The following is a 20,538-nucleotide window of genomic DNA, read 5'->3' on the forward strand; positions in this document are numbered from 1 at the left end:
CATATTTCTAATAAATAATGCTTGTTTAGATACCATATGCCTGCACAATATTTGCTGGCACATTCATTCTTGCAAGAAGCATGGCTCACAATATAATTAACTCATTTTTCATTCTTAGTGGCAAGCTAGTACTAGCCAAGATGGTAACAAAAACTTTAAAATACTTGCTAAAATGAGAAGTTACTAATATTAAACGGAAAGAATGACAGCATATGCTGGAATAACAATCTACTGACATTCCTGTCGTAATCAAGATGTGCTTAATGGGTAATAAATGGACACTAAAATCATTTGTTCATTCATTTATTCATTCTACAGTTACCAGTTTAATCCAGTTCTGGATCATGGAGCTGAAGTCTATTCCAACAATTAGTAGGTGCAAAACAGAGAAGCTTATGTTGTATGGTGTGGCAGCCCATCACAGGACAAAATCATACAAACAGATGTATGGTATGCACATCTATGGACCAACTGGAGAGTTGACAATTCACCTACAATATGCTTTTGGGATATGGAAGGAAACCAAAACACCTGGAAAAAAGCTACAAGGTCTTAAGAAAGCCATGCCGGCACCATAGCAAGCACTTCAAACAATAACCAAAAAGGAGAGCCAAGCACAGTAAGATAGAAATGATGGATGCTGTAGCCTTTTGCCAATTGGTAATGAAATTAGAGGAATCAAAATGACAGCTAAGTGGTGGTATTGCCTTCCTTAGTTAAAAAAACAAAACTGGAGAATGAGGACATTGTTAGAGAAAGAAACAATTAGAAATGAATAGAATTAGATTTTTGTGGAATATCAATGAAAGTTATTCCTGGTACAGAGACAGTCTGATGTCCTGTTATCAGAGCCTGCCACACTGTCGATTTTTAATAATAAACTAAGTAAAGGCCAGAATAAAATTAAAGTCAAAGCAACATCGTCCCCTGTAATGTGTTAACTTTCCATGCAATGCTTATGGAATTTAAATTAAAGCAAAGACTTACTCCCAGCTAGTGGATCTAATATTTTAAATATATTCTTTACCAAGGCAGACATTTATGCATGCATATTATCTTCTGTCCCTGGAAGTGGTCAGAGAAAGAGGGTCTGCTGTAGAAATCAGGATAAAGAAAGTCATCATAAAGGAACCTAAATGAAATTTCTAATGTTACAGAAAAAAACAAATTGGAACTGCAAGCATTCAGTCTACAGAACATTCTAGATCAAACATATGGTAGTTCATGGACAGTAAAGGTGACTAGGTAGCATGATTCAGAATAGTTACACAATTTCACATAACATCTACAAAGTGACAAACACAAAAAAAAACAAACTTCATAATATATTTGTTGGAGTTAGAAATTATGGTTGAGCCATGTTTCACCAATTAAAGCAAAATATAAACAGGTTATTTTGCTACGGAATGCCCGCCATTAAGAAAAATACAGCAGCATTCTCTAGGCATATTAGCATAGAAGAGAAATGGGAATGGAGGAATATATTAGAAATAAAAGTGAATAATGAAAATAAATAAAACATATAATCCAGTGAACATCATCAATTTGTTTGGAGAATATTTCTCAGTACATTTGGGAATAGTTAAAACAAAACCCTACTAAAGGGGAAAGTTTATTCAAATTAAAACAACACACTGGAAATGCACATAGCAGCAATGAATGTTCATCTCAGTCTGGGCAATGATGAAATAAAAATTGTAGAAAGAAGATACTTTAATATGCCCTTGTTTTAAGCTCTTCATACATTTTAACTAGTGTTTGAAAAGCAGCTATTCTCATGTTTGCATGGAAGGGGAATGATGACTTGCAAATTTTTTTCAAATTGTGTGGCAATTAGCCTGTTAAACTGTATAGCAATACTTTCATGAAAGATGTTTTATGTATATTGCATAAAGATCTTAAACCTAATGATGTCATAGGCAACAATCAATTGCCTTTAAGACAAGAAGCTCATTCATGATGTCGATACAGTTCTTCATGACCACACCTGCATGCAACCTGAAAAATGCCTTCAAAGTGATATCATTTTTTTTGAATCCATTAAGGTATCCATCTGTTTTTTATCATAACAGCTTATCTAAATGAAGCAAACTTTGCAATTGTGGATAGCTCTGCTCTCTAGATGAATGTATTGACATCCATGTCTTGAACTTACAGCTTGCAACTTGGTTATGATTGCGGATCCAATCACAATCCTTATTTTAGGTGTTTAAGACATAGATGCCAAGGACACACAACAAGTAATATGATCAGAGAGAGACATAATCAGAGACAGACATGGTCATAATTCTTTGTAATACATGGAGTCCCAGATGCCCCAATGAACACCTAGCTACAGGAAGTAAAGACTATAGAAGCATGAAATGTGTTACTATTTGAATGTCATAAAACACATGGTTCTGTCACACAGATAGTGGCCGGAAGCTCAATGCCCATCTCTTGGACCAATAGTTCTAAAAACCTGTTAGACAGTTCACTCTGCCACACTTTCGTTTTTCATGTAAATGCAAAGTATATGACAGCTTTTAAAGTTGTGAAAATACCTCACTTTATTTGCAGTGACATGGAGTCATCTGTAATTGTAGACAACAACTCAACTAAGCTGGAATGCAATAATTTATGTTTTAAGTATACTTCGTAAGTATGCTTCAGATACTTCTTATAGTTAAACATGGGGACAGAGACTGACAAGTATATTTAAAACTACATCCTATAACTCAGTTCTTATTTTACCACAGCAGTCTGGTACATCACCTGCATTATGTTGCTGCTGCACCCATCCACTGGTCAACCTCCCAATCTCCTCTAAACTCACTTGTTAACAAGACCCCAAGATATTTGAAGTCTTCCACTTGAGGTAGCTGTTCCCCACCACCTACAGAGAGCAATGCATGCTTTTGAGAGACAGCAGCATGATATCTGATTTGAAGATAATGATTTTCACTACAGTCACAGTGTACTCAGAAGCAAACTAATTGACACCAGGAGGACATCATCGCCAGCAAAAACATAACCCTGATTACCTTACTTGGATATTTTCTGAATCTTGTCTGCACCTTGATAACTGGCTCACTGTCATTAGATTATATTTTGTACAAATGGCTGTATGGCACAGGGGGATGAAAGCCTGGCTGTAGCTGTGACACAGCTGACCTGGATCACATAGTGAAACTGAGTTGGTGGAACAACAGTGAATGGTGGGAGGGGGCTGCTGATGGTAGATTTCCCATCCTAAGTGACAGAAGGCAGTCCAGTCTGCTGTAATGCATTACAAACATCTGTTAGAGAATGGCTATACATAGTCAGAGAGGGTGCTGGAGGTTTTGGCTTGACCACTCAGCTGAGATCTGTACCCTATAGCTGTGCCAGTGGGGAGTCTTATTGGGGATCTGGAGAGAAAGGGAGAAATTGTGCACATTGAGAGGATGAGAAGTACACACACAGTAAAGTACAATTTCCCTTAAGAGCACACAGAGATCACAGTCAGTCTTAGGCTGGTTTCTCCCATTCTCTCCAGATCCCCAATAAGACTCCCCACTGGCACAGCTTTGTGTCCCTGTCCAAGTAGCTGACACGCAGAGACTTTAAGATTTGATTTATATACAAACACACAGACACTTATGGGGAAGGCTGGCACAAGTTCAATAGCTATGCCCTCTTCTGCCCAGACTATAAGGTAGTACCAACTGCCACCAACCACTACTATTAGCTAGCATAAAGGCATTTACTAAAGGGTGTCCAATTATACTGTGCAATGTTACTGTTATCCAAATAGTAAATGTGACCCAGGGTTAAGGCTATTGGAGTGGCTTCTACAGTATCACCAAATACATGCAAGTACTCAGAGCTTATATATCTCTACACAAAGCAGCCACAGTTAAAAGGTTTAAATATATTCAATAATAAATAATAAAAGCACAAGACAATACTTATTAACACAGCACAGTGGCATTAGAGAGTTCAGAAATCACAGGTAATACTTTAAAATAACATAGTAGGACAGTTTCACATAAATATAGAAAACATCTACAATAATCTTGCTATATTCCTATCTATCTCTAAGGGAAATACTAAGATCTAAGTCTTACTTACAGAGCAAGGCAAAGTGCTGATGAGATGATGTGTTCAGTCTCAGAACAAAATACAAAATGCATTCCCTTTCTCTCTGAGATAGTTCTTAAATTAATAATGCACATTACTGCTGGGTTAGCTAGATGACATCACTATTTGACACTTGCATCTAGTTCCCAGGCTAAACAGATACCAACATAGTTTAACATGTCTCTGTCAAAAATACTTATCTCTCAGATGTACAGCTGCTAGGAAGTCACAGAACAATACAAAAACACTTTACATGTGAAATCTAGTAATTATCTCTGTCTTAAGACAATAGAAGGAATTTTCAGCTGTAGACATTCTGTCTTCTAGCTGAGCTAACACACAGTCATAAAACTCTTATCAGCTTATTTTCTGCAAGTTAACTCTGTATGCCCCAATTTCTACCATGAAAACATACAGTTGCATTGGCATATAGTTTATACACATTTCTGCTGTTTTCCAGCAGGGTGCACTGTAGTTACATTTTTGAAGCTCAGCACATAACACAGTTTTCTTACATTTGTCAAACAAGCCTGTGAGTCATATTAATATTTACCAATGGCATAGGATTATTTACAAAATTCTATCTAGCTGGGCTGGCAGCCTCTCAGTTTATCACCCCCCCCCCCCCCCGAGAACTGAAACTAGTTTTTCAGGTGCCCCTTGAGAAACATTGCTTGATAGGGTTGATCCTATCTGTCAATACCTTACCCCATTCACCCTGTCTTGAGAGCCCATCTGCGTTGGCATTGCTAATCCCACTGCAGTGCTGCACTGACATATATGCTTGCAACCCTAGGCTCCATCTTAACAACTTGGCATTTTGCTGGGTAGCTCAATGTAGCCATGTTAGGGGATTGTGATCTGTAACTACAGTGAATTTCCTTCCATACAGATAAGGTTGAAGCTTCTTTAGTGCCCACACTATAGCTAGACATTCCTTTTCTACAGCTGCATAGCATTCCTCCCTGGGTTGGAGCCTATGACAGAGATACACCACTGGATGCTCTTCTCCCGCTGAAGAAATCTGGCTAAGCACAGCCCCAACCCCATGGTTCGAAGCATCCACCTGCACAACAAATTATTTGCTGTAATCTGGACTGGTTAACACATGGCGTCCTCCCAAAGCTTCTTTAATTTTCTGGAATGCCTGCTCACATGCTGCTGTCCACACTACCTTATCTGGCCTGTTTTTCCTTGTCAGGTCTGTGAGCAGAGCAGCTATGGTATTATAACTGGGACAAACTTTCTGTAGTACCCTGCTGTCCCTAAGAATGCCCTCACCTGGTTTTTGGAAACAGGTGAAGGCCATGTCTGGGCTAAATGGCTTCCAGTTTGGCATGTTTTGGCCTGATCTTACCACTCCCCACTCTGTGTCCCAGGTAGGCGACCTCTGCCATACCCACCTGACATTTGCTGGGCTTAATGGTCAACCCTGCCCTCTGTAGTCTGCCCAGCACCTCCCTGATATGCTGAAGGTGCTCTTTCCAGGAATGACTCTAGATGGCAATATCATCTAGGTAAGTAAGAGCAAAATCTCCTGCTCCTGCTAGGATATACTCTACTAGCCCCTGGAAAGTCGCTGGGGCATTTTTCATCCCAAAGGGCATCTTTGTGAACTCATACAAGCCAAAAGGAGTCACAAAGGCTGACCTCTTTCTAGCATTGGGAGTCAGGGCACCTGCCAAGAACCCTTGGTAAGATCAATGGTTTTAAGATATGTAGCCCCACCCAGGGCTTCATCTGTCCTAGGCATGGGGTAAGCATCTGACTCTGTGTAACTAATTCCCTGTATTCCACACAGAACCTGGTGCTGCCATTCTTCTTTGGCACCAGCAACACTGGGGAGGCCCAAGGACTGTTGGACTCCTGAATTACCCCTAGTTCCAACAATTCCTATATCTCCTCCCTCAGAGTCTGTTTGACTCTCTCAGGCACCCAAAAGGGGCCTGCCTAATGGCTATTGGGTCCTGTATCCACATGGTGCTGCACCAGGTGGGTGCACCCTGGTTTCCCAGTGGACATGTTCATAGGTTGGTACTAGGCTATCAGCCCTAGGGCCTATACAAGCCTAGCCATAACAATTCCCTGAATATTTCTTCCCACAATATTTACTTCTCTGGACCCCTGTCTAGCAGGGTGACTGACATGATCCCCGGGGCGAAATTCCTATCTCCCATCTAATCATCAAGGATCCTTTTGAAGAGGGCCAATGAGGCGCTCTGCTTGACATGTATGGGCAGTCTATTCCAGAGTATGGGGAGTCTCTGGGTCAGGAACTTATCCCTCCAGCATGTTTTGTTCATTGTGATGACAAGGTTTAGATCACTGGAGCGTATGGCTCTGAGGGATTGGGGTTTCTTTAAGTGGAGAATGTCCAACAGCTCAGGGTTTGACATGGCCTTGTATGTTAAGCAGAGATCGCCTCTGGGTAGACGATATGCCACATAGTATAGCTGGAGTTTTTTTAGATGGTCAGTATATGGCATCTGCTTTAGGCCTGTGATTCTTTTAGTGAGGTATTTCTGTGGCCTTTCCAGCTGTTGCAGATGTCTTGTGAGGTACATACCAAATGGGGCATTATACTCTATAATGGGTCTAATGAGGGATGAGTACAGTGGGACAATGACCTCCTTTTTTCTGGATGAAAAGCCCTTAATGATGAGGTGTGCCACACAGAAGGATTTCCTGACTGTTGTGGCGATGTGGTGATCAAAAGTGAGACCACTGTCCACTTGTCTCCCTAAGTCTGTCATCACACTTTCAATGTTTAGTGTACTGCCACCTATGTGGTAATTCATGGGTACATGTTTTTTTCCAAAGGGGATAACTATACATTTTTTGGCATTAAGTTTGAGCCCATGGCTCTGGCACCAGGCATCTGTTTCTGTAAGGCCCTTTTGTAGAATATCCACATCATTTGGGGATTAAAAAATGGCTCCCATTTTGCAGTCATCTGCAAATTTTGTTAGCCAGAGTCCCTTAGTGTTGGCCTGTACTTCAGAGAAGTAGATGCCAAACAATAGTGGTCCCAGGACTGAATCCTGAGGTACTCCACTTGTCACTTGTCTGGAGCTGGATTTGGAGTCGGCTACTTTTACAGTCTGGGTTGCCAACCCATCAAGTGACATAGGGATTTATGCCCAGCTTAGTAAGTTTATCTATGATTCCAGAGTGGGGGATGGTGTTGAAGGCCTTGGCAAGGTCCAGATAGGCTGTGTGGACCACCTTACCCTCGTCCACATCTCTGGCGACTGATTCAAAGACGTCAATCAGATTCAGGAGACAAGATCGGCCCTTCACAAACCCAAACTGGGTGGGGTCCAGTGTTTGAAGGTTGCCAATGTCTTTGTTTATAAGCTCCATGATAATGCATTCCATGCCCTTGCAGATCAGGCTTGTCAGACTGATGGGATGGTAGTTCCCGGGATCCAAAGCAGATTCCCCCCTTGTGAAGTGGGATAACTGTACCTGTGCGCCACTCAGTGGGCACGAAGCCTGAGGTGAGGCTATGATTAAACATGACACTTAGGTGAGGTGCCAGTTCATTTTGTAGTTCATGTAGTACACAGCCTGGGATGTCATCTGGCCCCATGGATGCTGTATTCTTAGCTTTGGAGAGTGCAGTTTCTACCTGTGTGGCCATGATTACCAGAATTTGGCAATCTTTGGTATTGAGATGGGCCCTTTATTAAGGGGTGACAGGGGGGGGTGAAGTTGACACTAAATCAATCTGCCAGGATATTGGCAATATCCTTGGGATCAATATATTTAATGCTATTTTGCTGTAGCTCAGAGCAGATCTGAGCATTGCCATTTAGAATTTTGACATAACTATAGAATGCCTTGTGGTTGTCTTTGGAATCTTTGGCAATTTTATTTTCGTAACTAGCTTTTGATGATTTTATGAGGGATCTCAGCTTCTTACTGAGGCTGGTGAGGGAGTTTTTTGCATCCTGGGATTTTCCTCTTTTCTGCACCAGTTTCTTCCTTCTGTTGTATAGTTTGTTTATAGCAGGGGACCACCAGATTGGCTTCCTTTTTTTGGAGAAGAGCATCTTGGTTCTATTTGGGATGGCACAATTCATGCATGAGTGGATGTGCTCGTACAGTGCCTTAGTGTAGGATTCTACAGTCAAACTTTCAGATCCCGTGTGCATGGGTGTCCCCAAACTCCTGTAACACTGCACAGATTTCTTGAACCTGGGTAGGAGATAGCTGCTGGGACATTGTTACCCTTCCACTGAGGTGTCAGTCCAAGCCTCACTGAGGAGATCAGTCGCCAGATCTCCTTCAGACTCCTCCTGCAGTCCACTGCAAATACTCATCACAAGGGCCTCCCTATCATGGTAAGGTTTCATCATGTTAACATGATATAATTTGTGCCTCTGCCTCCAGCCTAGCAGTTCCACCATGTAGTTAACATCACTGACCATCTTTACCACCTTTTAGGGTCCCTCCTAGGCTGCTTGCAGCTTGTTGTGTCTGACAGGAATGAGAACCATTATCTGCTGCCCTACAGTATACTTTCTAGCTCGAGCATTCCTATCATACCAGACCTTTTTCTACTGTTGGGCTTCTGCCAGGTTCTCCTTGGTCAAGCCCATGAGTTTCCTGAGCCTTGTCCTGAGGTTTAGGACATATGCCACAACAGACTCCTGGCAAGATTCACACTCACCCTCTCACTCATCTCAAATTAAATCTAGAGGCCCCCTCACCCTATGCCCATACAACTCAAAGGGTGAAAAACCTGTGGATTCTTTGGGAACCTCTCCGTAACAGAATAACAGATGGAGCAAATACTTGTCCCACTCCCTCTTAAACTGGTCTACAAATGCCCGTAGCTTAGACTTGAGTGTAGAGTTTAACCTGTCAATGAGACCATTAGTCTTTGGATGGTATGGGGTGGTCTTTAGGTGCTTCGCCCCACAGTACTTCCACAGACAAGCCAACAGGTCTGACATGAAATTGGCACCTCTGTCAGTCAGTATTTCTTTTGGGAAATCTACCCTCCTGAAAATCCCTAAAAAAGCATTTGCCACCATTTCTGCCTCAACGGAGGACAAAGCCACTGCCCCAGGGTATCTTGTAGCATAATCTACTACCACTAGGATATACTTTTTTCCTGTGGAGCTTAGGGTACTCAGAGGCCCCATGATATCCATAGCTACCTCTAAACTGGCTCCTCAATTACAGCAAAGGCATCAAAGGAGCTTTCACCTTGTCTCCTGCCTTGCCTACCTTTTGACACTGCTCACATGTTCTGCAGTACCCTGTTACATCTCTGGAAATCTCAGGCCAATAAAATATCTGCATAATATGTCTCTTTGTACGTTTTATGCCTATATGACCTGCAAAGGAAATATCATGGGCTATGGCTAGAAGTGCCAGATGGTAGGCTCTAGGTACTACCAACTGCTGTAGTCTCTCACCCTCTAGCCCTCCCTCAGGGCACCACTTTCTATACAGTAACCCTTTGTCCCAATATACATATTCCCCCTTCTTTTGAGAATCAGGTGCCTTACTAGCTACCTCTGTCAGGCCTTGTAATGTAGTGTCTGAGAGATGAGCCTGTCTCAACTCTCTCTTTGTAACCTTCCCCAGCTCCCCTTTCACAGAAAGTCTGGTATCCCCTAGCAGTGGTGCCTCACTGTCAGCCTGGGTACTACTAATCACCTCTGCCCTTGCAGTTACTCTGTCCAAGGGACCATCAGTACCAACAAGTAGCTGTGGCTCACCTTCAGTCTCACTGCTACAGGGTAGCTCCCTCCTGAAGTAACCACCTCACCAGTCCTGGCTGCAAGTGTGTGGTCTGTCTGGGTCTTTCACAGGCTACCAGACCCACATGCTTGTCTCCAAGCCTGACTGCATGTAACTGCATGAACACACAGTACTGCCTTATCAAAATCCTTCCCTATCAGGACATCTGCAGGATGGTAGTTTGGTACCCCTGTTGTCTCAAGACAACCTACTATTGGCATTTTATTATTTCCATTTACTGGCTCTCCCAGATATTGTTCCCCACCTTGCTTCCTGTGGACATCTATATGCCACATGGCCCCACTGGTTGCATTTAAAACATTTAACCCTAGGTCCTGGATGTGTACCTGGACTAGTGGCTTCCCCTGCTACTAACAGATTATGTTGGGGCACTCTGGGCTGCCCACCTTGGGTTCCCTTAGACCCAAGAGCAGCATTGGGTGTCCCTTTCCTGTGCAGGGATGCCATGATTGCTAGGTATAGGCCTCACTTCTTCCCCAACTCATCTACAGTAAGGCATTGTCTATCAGCTAACCAGGTCCTCAGCAAAGTGCTAAGGGCTTGTTCCCTCACCAAAAGGTCTGCCAGCCCTTTAAAAGTATTGACCTGACATCCACTCACCCACCTATGAAAATAAGTGCTTAGTTCATCAACATATTCACACACATTTTCATCTACCTTGAGTCTATGCTCAAGAAACTTTTTCCTATAAGCTTAATGTGTTGGCTTTAAAAAATTCTAGCAAACAAATCTTTGCAACATTATAATTTAAAACGTCAAGATCAGATAGTTTGGAAAGAACATTTACAGCTTTACCATGGAGTAAGGGGGTCAAGAACCATACCCAGAGCCTTTGGTCAACATCAAACTGTTTACATACCCTCTCAAATATATGAATGAAACTATCAAAATTATCCCGCTCTGTAAACTGTGAAAGAAATTTACTGACCTTTGTTGCTTCTGGGGTTCACTTACTCCCTTCCCCATTACCTCCATGACTCTGGCGAAGAGTTAGCATCTCCTTTTCATGTTGCCTCTGCCTCTCCTTCTCCTCAGCTTCTATTTCCAAACATCTGGCCTCCAACTCAAGTCTTTTTAGCTCCAGATGGATTTTTAAGTCCTCTGTAGAAAGGCTGAGCTGTCCATTCTCTGAGTGTTGTACATCTCCACAGCCAGTCTGATTGTCCTCCTGTTTGCTATTTTCCAATGCAGCTGTGACCAAAGCTGCAATCATGTCTGCATTAGTCAGGTTTCCATGCACCAGTCCTTTAGTCTGGCACATCTCTGCCAGCTGGCTCCTTGTCAGCTTGCCATACTCCTGTGCTGACATGCTTGCCTGTCTCCCTGATGAACTAAGCTAAGAAAAGAAAACAATTGTGATCTGAACTCTGAATGTTCACTGAGTGGCTGATTTAGAGTACAAAAACGCCATCAGTGATCACTGTACACAAACTACAGGAATTCACTATCCACACTACTGCAAGCCAATTAGTATGTGATGTGGCTAACTCACCACTATCAAACAATTAATCTTATGTGGCTATCCCACCATTGCCAAACATTTAATATGCGATGCCCATGCACTGGACCACTAATCAAGGAGCCTCAATCCCCACCACTAACACCACTGAGGGACGTGCGCATTGGGAGGATGAGAAGTACACACACAGTACAATTTCCCTTAAGAGCACACAGAGATCACAGTCAGTCTGGGGCTGGTTTCTCCCTTTCTCTCCAGATCCCCAAAAAGACTCCTCTCTGGCACAGCTATAGGGTTCAGATCTCAGCTGAGTGGTCAAGCCAAAACCTCCAGCATGCTCTCTGTCCAACCAGTGCTTCGTGTCCCTGCCCAAGTAGCTGACACATGCACACGTTGAGATCTGATTTATATACAAACACACAGACACTCCTGGGGAAGGCTGGCACAGGTTTACTAGCTATGCCCCCTTCTGCCCAGACTATTAGGTAGTACCAACTGCCACCAACCACTACTATCAGCTACTATAAAGGCCCTTACCAAAGGATATCCAATTCTACTGTGCAATGTTACTGTTATCTAAATAGTAAGTGTGACCCAGGGCTAAGGCTACTGGAGTTGCTTGTACAGTATCACCAAATACAGGCAAGTACTCTGAGAGCTTATATATCTCTACACAAAACAGCCACAGTTAAAAGGTTTAAATATATGTAATAATAAATAATACAAGCACAAGACAATACTTAACTCAGCACAGTGACATTAGATAGTTCAGAAATCACAGGAAATACTTTAAAATAACATTGTAGGACAGTCTCACATAAATATAGAAAACATCTATACGAATCTTGCTATATTCCTATCTATCTCTAAGAGAAATACTAAGATCTAAGTCTTACTTACAGAGCAAGGCTAAGTGCTGGTGGGATGATGTTCAGGTTCAGAACAAAATACAAACTGCACCATCTTTCTCTCTAACATGGTTCTTAAATACACATTACTGCTGGGTTAGCTAGATGACATCATCATTTGACACTTGTGTCTAGTTCCCAGGCTAAATAGATACCAACAGAATTTAACATGTCTCTGTCAAAAATTCTTATCTCTCAGATGTACAGCTGCTAGGAAGTCACAGAGCAATACAAAAACACTTTACATGTGAAACCTTGCAATTATCTCTGTCTTAAGACAATAGAAAGAATTTCCAGCTGCAGACATTCTGTCTTCTAGCTGAGATTTACTTATCAGCTTATTTTCTTAGAGTTTACAAGTTAACTCTCTATGTCCCAATTTCTACTATGAAAACATACATTTGCATTGGCATATAGTTTATACACATTTCTGCTGTTTTCCAGCAGGGTGCACTGTGGTTAAATTTTTAAAGCTCAACACATAACACGGTTTTCTTACATTTGTGAAACAAGCCTGTAGATCATATTAATATGTACAAATGGCATAGTCTTATTTACAAATTTCTATCTAGCTGGGCTGGCAGCCTCTCGGTTTATCACAGATGGTACATCAGGAGAAGCCAAAGGAAGGGGAACCACACCTGGTGGGGCCAAAGAGGAGCAATGAGGATTACAGTAATTCTGCAATGGCTGCTTTCTGAAGAAATGTTATTATCAGCAGGGTCAGAGGATATCCAGACAGAAGACTCAGGGGCCATGTATACAGGAGAGAGTTGCAGGGTGACTGTCCCTGAGGAGGAACTAAGACATAGTAAATGCTGCATTTGGTGTTGGACAGAAAATCACAAAAGGTCGCAACATGGAGTGCCCTGGTGCTAGAAAATCTGACCAGCATCCCTCAGATTCAGGGACCACTTGGGAGGAAGGAGAATGTTCCTGCTCAAACTGTCCACTAAGATGCTGGATTTCCTTGGGATGTGCATTGCAATCAGAAAAAAATTGAATCAAAATCACCTACTGTCAGACCCTCATGGTCTCCCAAATGATTGTATTCCCACCCATTTTTTTCAGATACCAGACTACTAATATATTGTCTGTCTAGACAGAAATCTTGCCCTTGGGATGAACATCCTGGAAAGCCTGCAACTCAATAAGGACCACTCTCATCTCCAAGCCATTGATGTGCAGGTTGGCCTTGGCCACAGACCAGGTTCCCTGGATAGCCCTCTCTTTGAGATGCCCCAACCTCACCCTAGAAGAGAGGTGTTCATTGTGACAGTAGCCTGTGAAGGGGAACGAACAAATGATCACCCAGTGAACACAAAGGGAGACTCCAAATGCCACCTGATTTACTCTGACAAATTCATGTCAAAAAGACCAGAAAATAAATCCATCAGATGTTAAGTATGACCATTGGACCACCAGGATCCATTGTAATATCTTATGTGATACCTGGCCAAGGGAACCAAACAAATGGTAATTGCCATGTGACCCAAGAGCCTCAGAATAAGATGTGCTGGAGGTTTTCTGCTAACAATCAAATCCCTTTCCAGATCCCAAAGTTTCAATATGCTGGACTCTGGAAGTTTGGCACTCTGGGAAAATGTGTCCAGATGGGAACCTATAAGCACCAATGACTGAACTGGATGGATATTAGACTTTTGGTAGTTGACTGTAATCCCTAAGGAACTGCACAGCTGGAGTAAGGTGTCTCTATCCCTGATTAGGGATGGTCTTGTGAGAGCAGTTAGGAGCCAATTATCCATGTAGGGAAAGACCTGAAATCCCTGCAACCTAAGCCAGGCTACTACCGCTGCCATACACCTGGTAAGCACCCAGGTGGCAGTGGTTAGATTGAATGGCATTGCTCTGAACTGGTAATGATATGCCCCAGCTGGAAGTGCAGACATTTCCTGGACTGCCTCACACTCCTTATATGATAGTAGGCATTGTTTAGATCCATTGAGCACATCCAGTCATCCTTCCTCAAAAGAGGTAAAATGGACTGCACCATGACCATCTGGAACTTGGTCTGCTTAACAAGCTGATTCAACTTGTTCAAATTCAGAATCAGTCTGATATCTTTGTTCTTCTTTGGAACCAAAAAGAACCCTGAGGAGACCCCAGATACTCAATGGTCTGGTGGAACCTCTGAGATGACTCAACTTGCTAGCAGCTTTTGGATTTTGATGGCTGCTGCTCTTCTCTGATGGGATGGAATGTATGGAAGTTGTTTGGGTGTTATACAGGGAACTTGTAAAAATGGAACTGAACAGCTTCTGGATATGAATCTTAACACTCATGCATCCAAAAAGATAGCCTCCCAAGCTGTCGAGTGTATAGCTGGTCAACCCCAGACTGCCTCCAGAGCAGGACAGTCAAGCAACCTTTCGGAGTCATAGTAAGGGCCTCCCAGAGAAAAATCCATGGAAGCCTTGATTCTGCAGATCACTCTTGCCTCAACAGCAGTGTCCATTATGTTTGCCCTGCCTGCCATGGGATGAACCTTCATAAGGAACCTCTTGACAGGGTTGTTGTGATTTCCTAAAAAAAGGTGTTGTTTTCTCCCCTTCTGGTTCTGAAAACAGGTTCATTGAAGGGTAGCAAAACAAACTCCAGTGGCAAACAGCATCTTTCCATCTTGCTCACTCCTGGTCAAGGTGTCTTTAACTTTTAACCCAAAAAGAGAAGAGCCATCAAATGGGGCATTAACAAAGGATGCCATAAAACAGCCCACAAAGTCAAAAATCTCATCCAAACATGAAGTTGCATAGCAAAGAGAGTGCCAGCCACTCAGTACATGCCATCAGCTTTGTTGGAAAGCAGACACATGGACACATTAGAAATGGACTGAAAGGTTGACAGTTGTATCTCCAGAGTCTTTAGAGTTTCTGGAAACCACTATGTCTTCACTGCTCTTGAAATTTCTGATATAATGTCCCATTGAAACCTGGTCAAATGAGCTAAATAATTTAATATCCCTAACAAGATGGTGGCTGAGGCATAAGCACACTTCCCTAAGTGGTCCAACATTCAAGACTCTATATTCAGAGGATGGGAGCTCTCCTCTGAAATGTCATTTTTGGTTGCCACTGCCCCGTAATAGTATCCTGGCAACACCCTTACTCCACTGTCCCTGATTCTTATGGGGGCAAGTACCTTGTTGGGCTTTTTTGGGGATCAGTTCCATTGTATTGTGGTCCATCCACACCCTCTGGGACACAAGATAAATAAGTGTGTCTGGAGGGGGAAACACCCAGAACATGGATGGGTCTACCCAAAGGCCTCCAAAAAAACTCACACCTCTGGAGAAGGGGCTTCAGCAGTCCAGCCTCCACACTGGTGAAGGAGTTCCAAATGATCACTGAAAGAGGTATCTTTATGGGGGGATTTGGGGGACCCCTCACCTTCATTAAGGTCAATGTCCTCAGTGAGATACTCCTCAGATGAGTCCAGCTGCCTCCTCTTGCACTGCATCTTACAGATTCTTCCTGACCCAGAGATTCAGAAAGGGAACTGAAAGAGACCAGTGGCCCTACTGGGAGGACAGCTTGGAGACCAGCAGGGGCAGGCTGACCCAGAGCAAGCCAAGAAGTGGTCACAGGAACAGCTGTGGAAGGGGTGGCACCAGTCACACTATACCAGTCCCTCTCCTGATAGGAGAAAATCCTTTCCATGATGTTGAAAACAGAAGTAGAAGCAGGATGACCACACCCAGCAAACATAGGGTCCAAAGACCACCACGCATGCACTGGAAGCCAGAGCCATCCCATCTTGTCCCACAGCTACGACTGGGACAAAACTAACAACAGCAGAACCCCCAAGCAGGAGGGATGACCCTGATACTGGGATCAGAGAACCCAACCAGCAGAACCCCTGTCTTAACCTGTCAGCACCAAGGTCCACCTGGCTCCAACACCACTGGGATCGAGAAAACCAAGGTCAGGACTGGAGTCAAAATCAGCCAGGCCATCCACTCCAACCCTAAGGAATGGAAGACAACCAGTTCTGAAGACCTTAAATCCTTAGTGCCCAATTGAAGGAACTGGAGCCGATGGAATGAGGCCTAACTCCAACTGTGCTGTAGTTTGGATCACATCAACTGCTCCAATGCCAACATCTTCCAATTCCCAAGAGACAAAGATGATTGAACCAAGGTGGTCACCAAGGGTGACTTGAAAGATATTCAACCAGGCAATGGATTCAGCCTATTGGACAGAGCCATGGAAGCTTGGATCCAAGGCAGCAATGGTGAAGAGGTGAAATTCCCATGGAGTAAAAGGAGAAAAGGGAGAGAAGGTTCATTCCAAAGGAACCCCCCCCCCAACCAGGAAAGAGCTGGGTACACTAATGGTTGGGGAGGGTGCCTTGCCAGTGACTGCAGTTGAAGAGAATCGACTCTGAGGTAGAGGAAATGAAGAAGATCATCTCCATGACAGTGGAGCTGAAGGAGATTGACTCTAAGACATCTGCCACAAAGATGACCGGCTCTGAAGTGTCAGAGTTGGGGAGATCCTAGGGTCTTAGGACTTTCCGATCTAGCTTGCCAGAAACATTAACAGACAACATGGCCAAGTGATTAAAGTCTAACTTGTAAGCTTTAGGGTCCTTAGCTTGCTTATGACTAGACTTGACCCCTTTGCTGGAGGAAGCTGAAGAAGAGTCACCCCAAAGGCAATCCATCCTCAACTGGATTCTGTTTGTCTTAATAAAGGAAAATCTTACAGTGCCTTTCCAGACACTATTAATAACAATCACCTTACCTCAACCTATGCCATAAGGGAATAATACAGCCCACCTAAACAGGTAGTTTATAATCAAAAATGCAACCTAATCAAAACTGACAAAGACCAGTTCATCTCAACTCCATCCCACAGCAATTGGAATGTATTAATAACTATGCCTCTAAATTAAGTTGTGCCTTGTTTCAATGACACACTTTGAAAATTCTAAATAATTTAGCCATTATAAGAACAAAAAAGGTAAACTCTAACACAGTTCCATGGATGTAAAATGAGACCAAACAACTCAAATTGCAAAGGGACTAAATCTGGATGGAATAGTGCAAAAAATAAAATTGAACAAACTTTCAAAAGTTTAGACATCTCAGGAACCTAACCAAGGAACATGTCAACACAGACAAGAAAACATATTACATCAGCTTCCTACAAAAGCACCAAAGTAATCCCAAATATTTGGGGAATCCCTAAACAAAAAGCTATTGCATCCATGTCATACTACTACACTCTCCCTTTCTATCCTAATAATAAAGACTCCAATACCATTTTCTTCAACTCCTACTTCATCCTAACAGTCCTATCCCTGGTTGATGACCATCCCACTCCCCCCTACCATTTCCCACCATACTTGAAACCATTTATTGACATTACCCTTCACCCTATTCCTACAACTACTACCTGAAAGTTATTAAGCAAACTAAAATCAGCAAATTTGTCTGCTGACAATCATCTCATCCCATCAGCTTTCTAAAAATCACTGCAGATGTATTATCTTATCAGTCTCCATTCTGATCAGCCAGTCAGTAACTGAAAGATGTGTCCCCTCCATTTGGAAAAAAAATCCTTTATGATTCCAATTCACATAGGTGTTACATCAGTTAAGGTTACTAACTATAGCTCCATCACTTCTTTTAAAAACACTACAAAAATGCAGTTATGCACAGCTCAAGCAATTTTCAATAACAATTTACTCTCCAAAACCCAGCATGGTTCCACACCCAACCACATTACTACAACTTCTCTTAATTTCTATCACCATATTAACTCAAATAGAAATGAAAGCACCTTAGTCTGCCCAGTTTTCCTGGCCTTATCCAAAGCATTTGACACAGTGTCCCACCAGAAACTTCTCTCTGAACTTGTCTCTCTCGGCCTCAGTATTTACTCTCTTTCCTGGTTCCACAACTATCTTTCCACTCACCGACAGAGAGATAAATGACAACAAGATCTCAACAATCTTTTGGTGTCCCCTACTGCTCTATACTTGGCCACCTTCTATTTAACAGTTTCATAAATAAACTTTATATCACCATGAAAACTGACACTTGTATAAAATACACCAATGATTCAACCCTTATCTGCTCTATCAGTTCCATAACTAAACTTCAGGAGATCACCCAAGACTCTTTCACTGCTAATGAAGCTTGGCTTAAAAACTTTCAATTATTCCTCACCCACAATAAAACCAAACTTGTGTTCTTCACCCCAAAACAATTCCTTTACCAAAGGAGTACATTTTACATCACCTCATGCAACAACACAATAACGAAAACAAGCACCACATCAATCTACTAAGAATCATAACTGATGACAACCTTGTTTTTAAACAAGAAACATCTTTATTTAATTATCATCTATGATGTAGGCAATCATACATTTATATAAATTAAAGCATACCATATTGTCATATTTTCAGTTGCAAACATTACACATCACATATAATCTTCTTCACAGAACATTACATAACTCATTCAATTCCTGCCATCCCTTAAACCTCATTCCTCCACCAAAATATTATTTTGCATGTATTACTCCCATAATTCCCATTTTTTTCTATGTAATTTGCTCCTACCCTTTTCTAAATACCCCACTTACAGTTCTTTTATCTATGTTACTATATTCACTTTATTTCTGGTACGGTTGGTCAAGACTTTGATTTCCATTTTCTAGTAATTGCTTTTTTGCAGCCACAAGAATTACACTCATCAAGGCCTTACTATGTCTAGGCACTACTGGTTATGTATAAGCAAAAAAAAAATTATTTCCTTAGTTACATGAATTTGCTCACCTAGTATTTCTGGCAGAGTAGTCTGCAGGGAAATTTTGAAGGCTGCCAACTCATTACATTCCCAAAAATTATGTTTCCAATTAGCTTTCTTCCCCGTCACAACTCCAACACTTGCACTCCACCTGAGGAAACATTCCTTGGAGTCTGCTTTGGGTATAAAAACACCTAAGCAAACGCTTTCAAACAAAAATCCTAAATCTTCCAGACTTTGTTGCATATTTGGGAGCTATACATATATCCTCCTATTATTTCTTTGTGAATTGCTTTTCTAGTCTCTCTTTCCAGTCCTTTCTAACCTCCTCTGATTGATTCCTATAGTTATCATAAAATATTTTATAAGCCCTATTAATTATCCCCTTTTTTAACAGAAGTTTCTGTTCAAGAGTCTACTAAAACATCTACCAGTGCTGGTCTTTCATCTAGGATCCCCCTATTGTTTTCTCTTTACCTTTATTCTGATAGCAATCCTTGATAGGGAAGGCAATCTCTAGCTTGCAGTCCAAATGTATTCTTAGCCTTTTCCCATTCTCTTTCCCTCTCTAATCATTTGTTCCCAGTACCTTGGTTTATTTGAGTTTTTGCTAGTAAATTCCAGCCCTCTCTTGCCTATTCTGTGTTCCCTTAATTGCAGTCACCCCATTGGCAGAATCTCCTTTCTCCATTCCCCATGTTGGCTTAGTCTTCAGAAAACTTTCTGCTACTTTACAATATTCTGTATAGTTATTGTTATTCTCCTTAAGGGTCCACATTCAAAATCCCAGTCTTTCCTTCTTTCTTGAGGTTCTCTTGTTTAATCATCATCCATTTCTACTTGCATAGGAGCCTTAACTGTGTAGCTCTGAAATACCCTTTCAAATCAATTAATTCCAAATTGCATTGTACTATTGGAATGAACAACTTGTCCTACTCGAGTCTTGCCCTTTTCCCCTACCAAATAAAATCCTTCAACTCTTTATTAATTGCTATCCACACCTTCTCCTCTGATTGATAAAAATATGCCTGACTTGTGTTGAAAAACTAAAAACATTTTCACTGCTTGTATATTGCTATCCATTTCCATACAAAAGAGCTTCAAGTGTCTAAGTTTTTGTATTATCTTTTGTTTAGTCTCTTCCATCATATCCTTAGCTGCCATAACAAAATCTTTTTTAAACCATACTCCTAAGTACTTTATTTTATCATGTCCCCATAAATATCGGTATTGCTGAACCAATTTTTGTATGGGTACATAGTTTACAGCTATTGCCTTTGTTTTAGCTTCATTAATTATGTTTCCTGAAAAGACTCCACAACACTGAAATTTCCTTTTCTGGTTTTATCAGGTACAAAATAATACCCCCTGCAAATAAAGCCAACTTTCCCTGATTACCGTACCAGTTATATACTTGAATTTTTAGTCATTTATTTTCTTTGCCAGTTGTTCTAAATAGAACACAAATAACAAAGTGGAAAGACTACAACCCTGCCTGGTTTCTCTGTTTAAAA

Source organism: Protopterus annectens, chromosome 3.part0, assembly GCF_019279795.1.
Source record: "Protopterus annectens isolate FY-2018-M chromosome 3.part0, PAN1.0, whole genome shotgun sequence".
NCBI classification, from domain to species: Eukaryota; Metazoa; Chordata; order Ceratodontiformes; family Protopteridae; genus Protopterus; species Protopterus annectens.